The sequence below is a fragment of the Thermobia domestica genome, chromosome 5 (assembly GCF_964235325.1).
Source record: "Thermobia domestica chromosome 5, izTheDome1.hap1.1, whole genome shotgun sequence".
Classification (NCBI taxonomy): domain Eukaryota; kingdom Metazoa; phylum Arthropoda; class Insecta; order Zygentoma; family Lepismatidae; genus Thermobia; species Thermobia domestica.
Window position 1 is genome coordinate 260,303,168 of NC_137458.1, and position 15,824 is coordinate 260,318,991.

Below are 15,824 nucleotides of genomic sequence, written 5' to 3' on the forward strand. Positions count from 1 at the left end.
CTGGTCATCAATACTGCGTCTTATTCTTTGTCTTGCAGTCAAGTCTTGGTCCTTCATTTCGAAGTCTTGGTGGTCTTTCATGCTATACAAGAGCCAAGAATGCTCGCCTCATCGGTACAAATGAAGACCAAGTGTGATTTTGATTATGATCTTTCATACTATACGGAAAGCAAGAAAATACGCTCATCGTTACTTGGTGATAACCAAAACAAGGCCAAGAGCAAGATTACTATGCAATTCGTCTTGCATATCCAATTTTTATCTTGTTCTTGTATCGATGTCCTTGAGCTTGGTGAAATAAAATGAAATATTCAGTTTAACGGGATGATCTACCTTTTCTCGGCACAAAAATTTTTATATTGGACCTTATGGGGAGAACATGGCTACCGAATTTCCTCAGTTTCTAAGGAACTAGGTATCTCTAATGGGAAAGAAAAAAATTGCAGCATTCTACAGAAGTTTATTAACAATTTGAAATACTTAAATTGTATATTTGTCTGCTAGTTTAGCAGAAATAAATTATTAAAAAATAAATAAATTAGTTTCTTTGTATGCAAATGATAATATGTCTAACTTTGGAACCAATTATGGTAGAAAGATCAACTTTTTTTTTGTTTCATTCCTTGAGAAGAAACGACTCTAATAGTTTTAATCACAACTATATCTGATACGCCAATTAAAAAAATAGTATTTTAATATAAGTATTAAAATCCACCTGTCAAGAAGTTTGACGAGGGTAAGGCATCCGCGCCCACCCTTTTCTTCTGTTTTCATCCCGAGAGATATGAAGGGACCGTTTTCACAGCAGGTGTCAATGCGAATGTAAACATCCTGTCCTCACGTTCAATAGCCCAAGTTCGGCCACTTTCTCTCTCTCTCTTTTTTTTCTCTCTCTCTTCCGAGGAGGTGTTTCTACCCTGTAAGAAAATTATAGATATGTAGAGAAAATGGTGATCAATTATTTCTGATAGCCAGATGATAGACAAGCATTCTAAAATGCCTTCGAATTCCAAAAATGTATCGACCATAACTTTACCATCTGGTTATTTTCAGGAGGCAAAAGTTATATTATTATTATTATTATTATTATTATTATTATTATTATTATTTGGAGTTAGAGTGCAAAGCCACGAAGATACAAATGGCTCCATTGGCTAAAGATACACATAGCTGCCCCCATTAAGAACATCCCTTTGTGCGTTAGAAAACATGCTATAACAATGCGCCCCTCGCTAAAATCTAATTCAACTCTTATTGACCTCAGTAGCGCTTACTAATAGCGTAAATGCTATAAATCAGGCATTTGCAAGTAGGAACAAGGATTGGCCGAATCACAGAAATCTTACTGTCGTCACGGGCTGTAAAAGGTAATATATGACATTTTCAGAAGAAATAATTATCGGATAATTTAATAACTGACAATTTCGCGGGCTGAATAAAAGAACTCGGCGTGTCAGATCCGGCCCTGTAAGGACTATTATCAACGGAAGGTGGCAGTCAGTAGTGAAAGAATCAAGATAATTGAGGAACAAACACGTGATCAAAGCCTAACTGAGACTTGGTTTGAGGAAAGAAAAATCCGAATTACTGCATCAAATGCAAAAAGGATTGCTTGCAGAAAACAAAACACTAGTTGTGCAAAGATTGTGAAGGACCTGGTGTATCCTAAGGAATATAACACTGTTGCGACAAATTGGGGGAAAGCACACGAGGCTATAGCACGAAGAAAATATGAACAGGTTCTAGGAGTCTCTGTTATTCCTTGTGGTCTATTCATAGATAAACAAAACCCCTTCCTAGGGGCAAGTCCTGATGGTGTCGTTTATCCAGATGAAGGAGAACCATATCTCTTGGAAATAAAGTGCCCTTACAGTGCACGATTTTGCGAACGTATCGCTGAAGCTTGCGAAAAAATAAAATCCTTCTGGCTACGGAAGAATGAAAATTTTTTCTCCCAAAAAAACCACACGTATTACTACCAAATTCAACAGCAAATGCTTTGTGCTGGAATGAAGAAGTGTGATCTTTTCGTGTTCATCCCTGTAGCAAGTGAGATACCTAGTAATCAGAATGAAAATTATGCCATTATAACAATAGAACGTAATGAAGACTTCCTCAATGACCTTGTGCCAAAACTGCGATGGTTTTACGTATATGAAATGTATACTACCAGAGCTCGCTGATTCTCGTGTGTTTCGTGGGCTCCCAATCAGGGAACCAAAGAGGCCATTCACGAAGGCAGATGACAATCCACAAAAAAGGTACAAAGAAAGTAATGATGTGAACCTCGGTGTCAGTAACAATAAAACTATTTAGTGGCCATAAATATAAAGCATATTGTAAGTATGTACTGGGCAGTGTAACGCATTCTTAAGCACAAGTTTATTTGTGAGAAACTCACTTTGTGTAAATATACAAATTCATATATCACTCAAATATGAGTAGTACATGGGAAGAACGATGAAAGCCACATTTTCAGTCAGGTTTGGCTATGTTCAGAAAATGTTTTTTCTGCACCAAAATATATAAAATGGATGGTGAATGCAGGTTGTAGTTCACTTATGGGTACATCCACGAGTGGATTACAACTTATTGTTACCACCCATGTTATATATCTTGGTGCAGGGGAAAAAAAATTCTAAACCTAACAACCAAACCTTACTAAAAATGTGATATTTGTCATTCTTCCCCTGTACTACTCATATGTAATTCATCACAGTAAACATTTGCAATAACCTACTGTTTACAAAATATTACTCGTATTCTAATGTAAATATTCTAAATAAGTGCATGGATGTCATTAGTGAATAGTCTCAGTAGCTTAATCTGCATACAGAAACTGCAAATCAATGGTTTCATATGGGGAACCTTCCATTGTAAAAATAAAAAGGTAACGCATCATGGATAGTACCCCTCGGGTGATGTGGAAATCTATCCAGTGTTTTCTGCATATATACATCTATATCTGCATCTATATATATATATGTTTGTATGTGTGTGTCGTGGATGAATAGTTACGCTCATCCCTTATAATCATGGAGTCCCTTGTTTGATTCCCGATGAAGACACAAGTGGTTCGGATCCTACGTTAAACTGTAGGTCCCACCCATAGGACTTCATCATTCTGAAAGTATGTTCTTTTCTGCCTATCCTGCTTCTTGTTTCAACTCTTTAAGATAAATCGAGACTAACTGACAGTGCGTAGTCTTAGCGGGGTAAGCGCGGAAAACGAAAAAGTCAAAGAAAACAGGGCTTTGCTCCCTTGTCCCCATATAACAATGCACAGTATGGACACCGTTTCAAATGGGTCTTATAGGAGCTATCATGGCAACATTTTTGCATAAGACAATTGGTGTGTGTCGTCTGCATGGTTGTCTGGGGACAAAATAGGGCAAACATGTTTTTCAATAAATAAATAAATAAATAAATAAAAGAAAACGTGCATTTTTCAATTCCCATATCCTCGTCCTAAGAAGGCGCTTAGCGCAACGAGCCTAAACTTTAAATGCTTTGAAAGTTTGTTCTTTTTTGCGTATCCTGCTTCTTGTTTCAACTTCCTAGGACAGTGATGATTTCAGGGGTGATTCTGGGGGGAATTCTCCCAAGAGCTACGAAATTCACCCTCGGGTGCTTGAGATCTTCGCAGAAATTTCTGTGGAGCACGCAATTTTTAGTCGCTTTCCCCCCTGTGCGTGGTGCCTCCGGAGGAAATGATCTGAAATTAAAACTGCTATAGGATAATTGGAGATTGGCTTGCAATGCTTAGTCTTAGCGAAGTAAGCACGAGAAACCAGAAATATCACAAAAAACAGGGCTTTTGCTCCGCTGTTCCCCCGTGAAAATGCACGGTTTACACACAATACAGGTTGGATCTAACAGGGCTATTTAGAGAACGTCTTATATAGCATTTGGTGTGCAGTGTTGTCTGCGGACAAGGAGGCAAAACCGTGTTTTTCATTAAAAAATTGAGTATGTTAAATTTCCCTCGCCCCCTCAGGAGACGCTTCTTCAATGAGACCGTATCCTGCCTCTTTCTCCCATTCTCTAGGCTCTAGGCCAATTAGGACTGACAGGCATTTGAATAAGTCCATTACTTGGTTGCCTAGTAATTAGCCATCATATTGGCTGCCATATTATATTTAGACAAATGTTCTCTCATGTTACCATGTAAAATATGTCTTGTCGTGGTGAAAGCTACCAGAAAAAGTAGGTTTCGTTTAGTCCTGAGGAAGTACGCTACATCCTAGAGTAATGCGTGCATATACGCATTTGTAACTTTGTACAGTTAATCGTTAGACAACAGTGTTGCCAGGTTGTAAGGTTTCTAAGTGCAATAAACAATGCCATATTTAAATTCATCGGCCTCAGAAACCTATAGTTTGACACCAAAACTATCTTTCTAAGTGCCTTGGTTCACGATCTCTCTCTTTATATATATATATATATATATATATATATACATATATATATATATATATATATATATATATATATATATAGAGAGAGAGAGAGAGAGAGAGAGATTTACGTAGGGCGGCGGCCATATTGGAAAATGACGGCTACCAGGAAATCACCTCAAATTTGAAATATATTCCCAAGACATTATTATAAAAAAACTTAGGAGACATTTTTTTACGGACACCTATATATGAGGGCCAAGACTTTACATTGTCGGAATCTTGTGGGGGGCACCCCTCTACCCCCCTTCCCTTCGCCACTACTGTATGCTATAATATTTGTCCGGAAGGGAAAAAAAATCCCAAAATAACAGAGTTTTCTGATATATACTGTTCTTCCCGCGCACTCTAGAATGCATCTTGATGAACTTCCAGGTTCCAGAGGTAACGGGGAAAAGAGGATACTTCACACCACATAGTCCAGTCTCTTAGTATGGAACCATTGAGGGAGACAAACTCTGTAAAGCTAACAGTATTTGGCAGCTGACAGGTAATCTCAGAAACTGATCGAGAACCTGTTTCATTCAGACATCCACCCCCTTCCCCCTCCATTTCACAACCCGACCCTTTCCACGGCCAAGCTTAGAGTGGGGCGTGACTTACCCTCGTCAAACTTTCACAGGTGGACTTTAATACTTATATTAAAATACTATTTTTTAATTGGCGTATCAGATATGGTTGTGATTAAAACTATTAGAGTCGTTTCTTCTCAAGGAATAAAACAAAAAAAGTTGATCTTTCTACCATAATTGGTTCCAAAATTATACATATTATAATTTGTATGAAAAGAAACTAATTTATTTATTTTTTAATAATTTATTTCTGCTAAACTAGCAGACAAATATACAATTTACGTATTTCAACTTGTTAATAAACTTCTGTAGAATGCTGCAAAAGTTTTCTTTCCCATTAGAGATACCTAGTTCCTTAGAAACTGAGGAAATTCGGTAGCCATGTTCTCCCCATAAGGTCCAATATAAAAATTTTTGTGCCGAGAAAAGGTAGATCATCCCGTTAAGGTCCCTCGATTCTGCACCGAGGCTAAGGATATGGTGACCATGAGAAATGAATGAAATGGTGGAATGAAGAAAGTGGGAGAAAACAGAGAACCCAGAGAAAACCCACTACACGGCGTTTCTCCACCACAAAGCCTACTTAGCACAAGGTGGGATTGAACCATGGACACCTTGCACCAGAGATGAATTCCCTACCACTGAGCCACCGCAGCTCTGCTTGGGCTTGGTCGTCCATATCCAATCTTTCTTTTGGCCTTACTTAAACAACTTCTAGTTTTATTCTAAATCCAGACTCCCTATTGGCGTAGATATTAATATTACAGACGATTGGTAAAATCAATCTTCCACATTTAAACATTAAAGTACACACAATTACAAAAATAAGCATTTACCATAAAAGCACTAGCTGCAAGTGTTCAAAATAGATTTATGGCTTCTATAAAATCAATTGAAAGTTGCTATTTTCAATTAGACAGCTAGTGAAAGCAGCAGTTTTTGACTCCAGTCGAGTTTAAGCTCAACCTAAACTCAGTTGGTCAAAGTAAACTGACCCGACTGACCCGACTGATCCGACCCGACAACCCTACCCGAGCTGAACCGAGTGACCCGACCCGTGACCCGAATTGACTGACCCGACCCGACTGACCCGAACAGTGATCCGATCTGATTGACCTGACCCGATAACCCGACCCGACAACCCGACCCGAATAACCCGATATACCCGACCCGACAACCCGACCCGAGCTGACCCCACTGACCCGACCCGATAACCCTACCCGAGTAGCCTGACAAGACAACCCGACCCGAGTTAACCCGACCCGTTTGAGAGCACTACTTGAACATCTAGGCAATATATTGATCCAGAAGACTAAAGTTAGATTCTCTGCTAAGCTGTACGTAATGTTAACTACAAGACAAGATAAGACAAGAAAAGGGGATTTCTCGTCTCGTCTCGTAATTTTTTTTGTAGAACTCCACTATTGTCTAAATTCTCGAATAATTATTTCTAGCCTCGTCTCTTCTCGATTCTCAGAATGCTTTTATCCCCTCTTATCATTTACGCACATTTATGCATTAATTTTTATCTTAATTTCATTTAGAAGTTTCATTTAGAAGTTAGAATCCATCTGCTTCACTAGATGCCCACTAAAATATTAATATAAGGTCATTGGGAGTAATACATTTTCCGTGGATGGAATATTACCAGCGATTACACAAATGCGATTTTATATATGAATCAACTTATAGTTACGAAAAATAGATACCGAACTGCTCACTTCTGATCCCTCACTTATTCACCACGATACCATATATAGTTTCGGGAGGTAAGGTATTTCCAGGCACTGCACACATGTGACCTAATTATGAATCAACTCAGCTAAGCAATCATTATGGGATTGGTTACTTCCGAATCGGTATATGGTTTCCAGGGCTGGGGCTTTTCCAGAAAAGTAAATTAGGTACCATGTAAATTAGCACCGACCAGTTTCTTTCATTAAGACGAGCTAACGGATATATATAAGTTGCATACGTGCAATCGCCGGAAGTACCCCATCCCCGATAAGTAAATTATGGACCGGGTATCGTAACACCGATCAGTTTCATTATAGAGACAGCTTTATTTATAGACAAGACAAGTTTGCTTATATATCAGTTGCGTGAGTGCAATAGCCAGAAATGTCCCACATCTAGATATCAGGTACAGATTCCGAAATTCACCAATTCTGGTACCTATTGATTTCTTTCTTCAAGACCAATTGAGACACCTTCCGGTACCTATTGGTACACAGGTAGCATCTATGCAATCACTGCAAGTATCCCAGCCCCGGAAGCTAAACTATTCCCACAACTTTCACATTATCTTTTATTATTGGAATATATTGTGTACCTTAATTACCTCCGCATTATTTAACCTCCGCAACCTGGCAGTTTATCTACATTATGTTCGTCCAATCAATTTTAACATTTATATTATGTATCATGTAGCTAACACTTCAGTAGAGTTTTTGCTTTAGACTTGGCTGAAGTAGTGTTGCTCATGAATCTCGAGAAATGTCTTCTCCTGTCTCAAGTTTCAATATGTGCTTCCCGAAAATCGAGACGATACGAAAAATTTCCCAGAAACCAGTCAGATCCATTAGGGGAGGGGAAGGTCGGCAACGAAGAAGAAACTTTCTTATTTTTTTAAATAAATAAAATCCATCCTAAAGTTTGGAGCTCTTCAAAGTAGCTCTAAGTAGCAGTATTGCAACCCACCGGCCCTCCGTAACTCCGTCCTTTATCCGCCCCTGACACGAGCAAAACTAACTGCAGGTAACTGTCATTGCTCTATACTGAAAACGAAGTTTATACTCATAACCAGTAAAGAAGCGACCACGAGATGTCAGGAGACGTCATATCGGAGCAATATTAATTAGCCTATCTAAATGAATCTCCAGTTAATGGAAATACTCTCTACAGAGTTTCTTCGTGGTTACGTGGTTAGTGTACACATTTTCAGCTCAGACAACTCGGGTTCGATGCCCAGTTAAAGCTCATGCTTTTCGGTTCCACAGCAAGATGTTGTTCTGCCTCTTATATAATTTTGATGCTGAAAATGGACTATGTATAAATTCCTTAGTGCATAAAGAGGTACGTGTATATTATAAGCACGTTAAAAGTTCTATTTTTAATTACGAGCTCAAATGTCAAAATTATTGCATTGGAAGACTAGGTTTACGAAACGCATTTGAATCCTTTCTCTTCTTTGGAACACGCAATTCAATAAAAGTACAATGATAAAAACTGCCTAAGATAATGTATGTTTTCCTTGAATTTTTGGACTACCTTACCACTTAGAATACAACCTTTAATCAAAATGGAATGTTACAATTCAGGTTGAGGTGGATACTATCCTCCAAATGCATTTAATTGCTTTTCGTATAATACAATTACTAAGAACAGAGAAGTTGATTTTTATCTCACAAAAAAGATAGAGTGGGTCGAAAAAAAACTTTTTAATTTGTAAGTCGCTATAGCGCGGAAATGTTGCTTTCGGTACTGATTAGAAAAATTAAGAAAACATTTTGAAATCGGTTATCATCTTCCGTTCCCGCATCGCAGTTAAGGTTTACCAAAGATGACGAACATCTTGTGGTTTTTAATTTCTTTTGTCTTATAAATAAATCGATTTCATTATTTAATCGATTCCATTATTTAACCGATTCCATTATTTATTTTCTATAATATAAATTGTATTAAACTGTAAAAAAATAGTTATTGTATTTTTTAAGTTCACAACATAACAGATAATTATTTTCCAAAATATAACTTTTTTCATTTTAATAGTATGGTTTGAATTATTTCAGTTAAATGACTGGTTTCAAAAGCAATCTGAACATTGTAAAACCGTTCAAGCAACTTTTTTACTTTTTTTATTGCATTTAAAATTTAAATAATTTCATCCGCTTCTCTTCGCCCATTCGTAAACAGGAATGACCCAGAACTCAGCACGAGAAGGTGGCTGTAGTTTGAGTTCCCAACCCCACATCCTTCCCAATTAACCATCCAATGCAGGTGTGTTTTACATATTTTAGTTAATCCTTGATTTGTGTGGATTTTTTCACTTGTTTTAGCAATGAGGATTCACTTTGAAATGAGATTTTTGGCTGAAGTGTTGCATAATAGCTCTGGATTGCAGAGTTGCCCAGATATATCCATCTCTTGACTGAGCACCACATACTTTGCCCGCTGCTTCTGTTACCAGTTTTATATGTCTCTCGACAGCTTGTCTGTGGCAAGAAAATCCTCTTACAACTTCCCCCTATGTATAAGGAGTCTGATTTCATCATCATTGATTCGACGCAACAATGGAGGAGAAGGTACTTTACAGGTCGACCAGTCAATCATTTCAGTATAATCTTTAGCACCAAAATTGCGTTTCGGTGGTATGAAGTTCCTGATTTTCATTCCTTTGGTTTTTGCCTGTTTTGCTATTATTATTCGTCTAAGATCAAGTTCTCTAATACATTTTCTTTCGTCCGTTATCATAGCCAAGAGTAAGTTTTCTGGATGAGCCAAAAATGCGTTTCTCTCAATTACACGCTCTACCACTTGCCGAAGAGTTTCAAGGAGGTATCTTGTAGCAATTGCTTCAAAAAGATGTTTCGGCCCATCTGACAAAGAATGGCTTGTTTTGATTTTAAACGAGAAAGGCACGTACGAACGGAATATAAAAAGTACCAATTCTTTAAGACCTTCTGAGGGATTTTTAGTACTGATGTACAACCTAAGAATTCTGTTTGGGGTTGTCAGCCATCTTGAGTGCAACATAGGGTCAGGGTCTCGATGGGACAAACCTTTTGGACATTCCCCTACATTTACTGATCTTAAAATATCCAAAAGGTACTGTTGGTCTTTGCTTAGAATTTGACAGTCTACTTCAGATATTATGCAGTCAACTCTTTCAAATACAACTACAGGTAATCTTTCACAGCCATTAAGCAGTTGACCGATCGGGACACTAACGGTTTAGGACCTGTTGTTTTCCCATCAACGTGTTTAAATAAGTGGCGCAGATGCAACTCGTTAAAATGGAGAAGACATACAGCCCACTGCAACGGTCTACGTATATGAAGTTGAATTTGATGAATTACACCATTCCTCCATCCTGTATTGGTAACAGTACCATGAAAGCCAACAACATCTAATTCGTCCAAAGAAATGTCAACTTCAGTCAAGTAGGAAATTATGCTGGAAGCGATATGAGTAGAAGATCCCGATGATGGAGAAAGTGGCCAATATATGACGACCAAGGTTCTTGAATGATAGTGTAGTGCTCCTCTTTTTGAAGTCTACGAAATAACTTAGAATCATGTTCTTCAACTACAAAGGTATCATCTTTGCGGGCATTATAGTATAGACCAGGAAGCAAAGTATCAGGTTTACAATGCAAAAATCTGATATGGCTTTTCCCTCTGTGTATTTTATTTTTATCGACCATGTGAGAATAGTGCTTGTCGCTCACCATTCCAATATCTTGTAGAACGCTGGAAGCAATTGCAGCAGTAGCACGGTCAAATACACCAAATCTATCACTATTTAGTGCCGTTGTCTTCAGTTTTATTCTCATTTGCCATTTTGACGGAGTTTTGGTGGGGATATCTGGGACGAACACATCATTTGCACTTTCACAGAACTCGGAAGAACCCGAACCGTCTTGTTGAAGTCTTGAATTGAAACAATCTGCAGGGTCGTTTTCAAAAATAGTTGGTGAACTCGAAGGCGTATCATTAAAAACACGTTTATGTTTGTAGTTCCTTCTTCTCAATCTTGAAATTAGCCTTTTCGTTTCTTGAAGATCTATTGATCCAATTTTGCCCATACCACACTTCCTTTGAAAATATATGAATGGTATCTCAAGGCCAGGTATCTTCTTAGACTTTTGACACTTGCACTTGATAGAAATTAGACATTCACACAAATCTTCTGTCTTATCACACGTATAGTTCAAAATGATAGGACATTTGCATGCTGCCACATCAAATAACGACAAGAACTTTGCTTGAAGTCTGCAATCTGCATATGTAGGATTGTTCAAATCATAACCGTACGACTTTCTCAGTTTATAGTAACTGTCCGCTTGATATTTAAACGAATCATTTAACTTATATGTTCAAAATTACCACAGACATAAAGTATGAAAAAGTTTTTTTCTCTTTTAGTAAAGTTTTGAGTAAAGTTGTGCAATTGCAAAACATAAAACAAAACAACACACTGTAACTATTTGAATACTTTACTACAATTTATATTAACGTAAATAAATAATGGAATCGATTAAATATTATTTATTTATAAGACAAAAGAAATTAAAAATCAAGATTTTCGTCATTTTTGGTAAACTTTAACTGCTATGCGCGAACGAAAGATGTTAACCAACTTCTTTTTTTGAATTTTTTTTTTAATCAGTACCAAAGACAACTTTTTCGCGCTATAGCAACTTAAAAAAATAAGAAGTTTTTTTCGGCCCATATATACAGGGTTTCTCACCTAACATTGCGACCTCAAATATTTCCGAAATAACAAAAAATTGACGAATCTGGTTAGCCAAGAATGTACTTCTGCCAGGGGCCTTTAAAAGTCTTTAAACAACAAGTGCTTCCAGGGGTCTCATCATAGGACCCCAGGGGCCAAATCAAAAATTTCAAAATGAAACCTCCTATTTTTATTGCATATTTTGATTCTACGATCAAAGCTAAGCAACTTTTACTTCAAGCACGTTTTCGTTATTCTATTAGATGGCGCTGTAAACGCAAAAAATAAGTATAATTTTACCTACGTCCCCTAACTTTGCTACCTCAAATATTTCCGAAATAGCGAAAAATGTAACAAAAATGGTTAAGTAAGAATTTACAGTAAGAGACACTTCTGGATGGTACACCCATATGGAAATTTACGGCAAAAGTGTACCATCCAGAAGTGTCCCTTACTGTACATATGTTAGGGGTCTATAAAATTTTGTAAACTACAAGTGCTCCAGGGGTCTTATTATAGGGTCCCAGGGGTAACTCGAAAATTTCAAATTGAAACCCCAATTTTATTACAGATTCTAATTTTACGATCAAAACTAAGCGACTTTTACTTAAAGCAATTTTTCATTATTCTCAGATTCCTCTGTAATCGTAAAAAAACGAACACGATCGTACGTACGTCTCTTAAATTTGCGACCTCAAATATTGCCAAAATAACAAAAAATGTACAATTCTAGTTACGTAAGAATGTACAAATTTCAGGGGTCTATAAAATAAATACAAGTGTCCCTAGGGGTCCCATCATAGGGCCTCAGGGGCCAACTCGAAAGTTTCGAATGGAAACCACAATTTTTATTGCAGATTCTGATTCTACAATCAAAGCTAAGCAACTTTTACTTGAAGGACAGTTTCGTTGTTCTAATATATGGCGCTGTAAACGCAAAAAATGATTATCATCGTACGTACGTCCCCTAACTTTACGACCTGAAATATTTCCGAAATAACAAATAAATGTAACCAATCTTGCTACCCAAGAATGTCAGGGGCCTATAAAATTCTGTCAAGAATCAGTGACCCAGGGGTCCTATCATAGAACCCCGAAAGTCAACTTAAAAGTTTTAAATGGAAACTCTCTTTTTTTATTGCAGATTCTGATTCTGCGATCGAAAATAAAGAACTTTTTTGTTGAAGCGCATTTGCGTTATTCCACTAGCTAGCGCTGGAGCATAAATAATTCATTATCTTCGTACGCTTGTACGTCACCCAAGGCTAGTGATAATCTAAATACCTCGAAAAATACACTTTCAATTTAAGTACGTGTCCAATTCCCTTAAAAGATCTATTCAACTAACATAAAATGAAGTTATCTTCATCTTCTCAAAATTCCAAATAGAAATGCTCTCCATTAATGCAGATTCAGATACTGCGACCGAAAATACGCAGCGTTTCGTTTAAGTATTATTTTGTTGTCCTCCTAGATATCACATAAATCGCAAAAATAATAAAATCGTTGTACCCGGGATTGATAAATGAAAAGCTGGTTCAAGAACTGTACATGTTGTGTGATTTTATTGCTACGACTTGCAAACAAAGTTAGAACACAAGTTTGTGATAATAATATTCTTCAAGAACTGATATTTTTCTGTTACTTTGTGGACACTATGGAAGTTGATTTACTTTAGCTCTCCGTTAGGTCATGGAATTTTAATTAATAAGCGGGCATAGTGTCAAAACAGAACTAAGTTATTCATTTTTGCCATGTTTACGTAGATATGCATAATGCGATTTGATTTGAATATAAGCCATGTGATTTTAATTGAGAGCTAAAATTGAAAGTAAACAAGTAAGGTTGAACTGTTGATCTATTAAAACTTAAAAGGACATCATTATTTTTTTGTAATGGTTATGTAGATGTGCATAATTACGATTTGATTTGAATCCGCATATCATTCCATTTGAGAAGTGAAATTAAATATGAACATGTAAAGTTGATCGGTAGATTTAAGAGAGCAAATGTGTCACAGCTCTTTCATGTTCTGTAAACACTTATGGTTGATTGTAAATTATGGTCCAGCAACGTAGAAGCCATGATTAGATATTGGTAGCACTAACTTAGGCATTTTTACATAAAACCTATCAGTTCTCAAGCTGTATTTCTATTGTATTTCAACTGCGCTCAGAGTAAAGTTCTAACACTCTTCATGATACGAGGATGGGTAATAACCGAAGGTCATGTGCTGAGGTAAGGGTAATATTTAACGAAAAAATTCGCGTTCCACACAATTCCATTTCGAGACCTACTGTTGAGTGTATCGTAAGACGCGTCGAGAAAACGGCACTATAAAGGATTGTAACATTCCTGGTCGACCGAAATCGGCAACAAACAGCTTGATGTTGCAGTTATTTGTTGAAAATACTCTACCCGTACCGAAGGATATGAAGCTCTACCCGTACAAAATTCATGTGAAACACCAACTGAATTAAGATGTCTTTGATCGCCGTGTAGAATTTTCTAAAGGTATGATGAAACAAACCAATGATGAGCCTACGTTTCTTGCCAGCATTGTGTTCTCTTTTTGAAGGCACGTTCCACCTAACTGGTTACATTAACACACGCAATAGCATGTTTTGATTTGACAATAATCTCATTGCATCTTTCAAACATACTCTACATCCTGAAAATTTAAATATATGGACGACAGTGCTAAATATACAATAATTGGGAACTTTATTTATTAATATCAATTTGAGTTCCGAACTGTGTGAGGAGATGCTTCGAAATCAAATAGTTCCAGCAATGAGAGACACTGCAGAAGACAAGTTTGCCCACAGATGGTTTCAGCAAGATGTACAATACCCCACAACGGTGTAAATATGCGGCAATTTCTTAACACGGAATTTCCTAAATAACGGATTTGCAAAAGAGGTGAGATTGGGTGGCCCGCTCGTTCCCCTGATTTATCGCCACTATACTTCTTTTTCTGGGTTTGTCTAAAACTCCGAGTATTTTTTCTATATCAAACAATACCAATCATTTTGGATAATCTTCGTCAAAGAGTTGTTGATGAAGTTGTACTTATTGAACTGAACATCACCAGGAATGCAGTATTTCTGTTTTACCATCGAATCGCTTACTGCCACCCCAAGAAATGTGTGCCTTTTGAGCGTATATTGTGAATCATTAGTTACACTTTGTTCATCTGCCAATTTTAGACAACCAAGTCGAGAGAGGCAAGGGGACTCATGATAATGAAGTTGTTCGAAGAAAAAAATCAAGACACTACGTGGCTAGTAAAGCTGATGTGTGGTTACGCATTCCGTAACGAGGGTAACAGTAATTTTAGATAGCAGGAAAGGAAGAAAGGACAACGTTTTTTATTATCTACTTTCATGTGAGACGGAATTTTCAACGACGTTATGGTTATCTTAAAGTCAAGTATATCAGTCACCCCTCCCTAAGAATTTAACTGAACTTTGACAACGTATTGAAGAAGCAGATGGATTTCCTGCCTCTGGAATGTAAAACATAGTTTTCCAAGAATTATATTATCAAACTGAAGTATGTTGAATTACAAACTGCACTCATCTTGAGCAGCTTCGACAAAAAACGTAACACGCATGTGTTTATAAACAAAAAAATAATTTTGAGTTTTCTCTAATTTAACATAAGCTGCATGCCATTGTGACTAAACAAAGTTGAGATTTATTTTAATTCAAATATCTCACCCGTTATCAATAGGATTAATATTCATTATCAATACTATTACCACTTATTTAGTTATTTCAACTATAAGAATTTGATATCGTGATAACTATAAGAACCTTTGAAATCTTGAAGATCATTAAAATAGCTCTGTATATCAATTAAGTTTTTTTGCCCTTTATCCAGGCTTTGTAAATTTGTTCCCCTGTGAAATATCCTTTGCTATTTGTGCTTTTACGTACTAGTCTCAAATAATGATTTTATTTAATCTGTCTATGTCACGTGATATTTAATAAACATATTGGTCTACTTGATCTTTACAATTCTAGGGAAGTTACAATGGTCGCGTTGAAATGTAAATGAAAGCAATTTTGTTTTATACTAAGCCTTTTTAAAATATTGGTCACATATTTTGTGCTTTTTAATTACACGTGTATTTCTCGAGTTATGTTGTTCATTATCAATCCCAGATAACGTACTATGATATTTCTTTTTTGCGATTACAGCGCCCTCTACGCGGGTAACGAAAAGTACTTCAAGTAAAATTTGAGTACTTCCGATCCCAAATTCGAGTCTGAAACAAAAATGAAGAGTTTCAATTTAAAATTTTCAAGTTTTACCCTTGGGCCCCACGATGGGA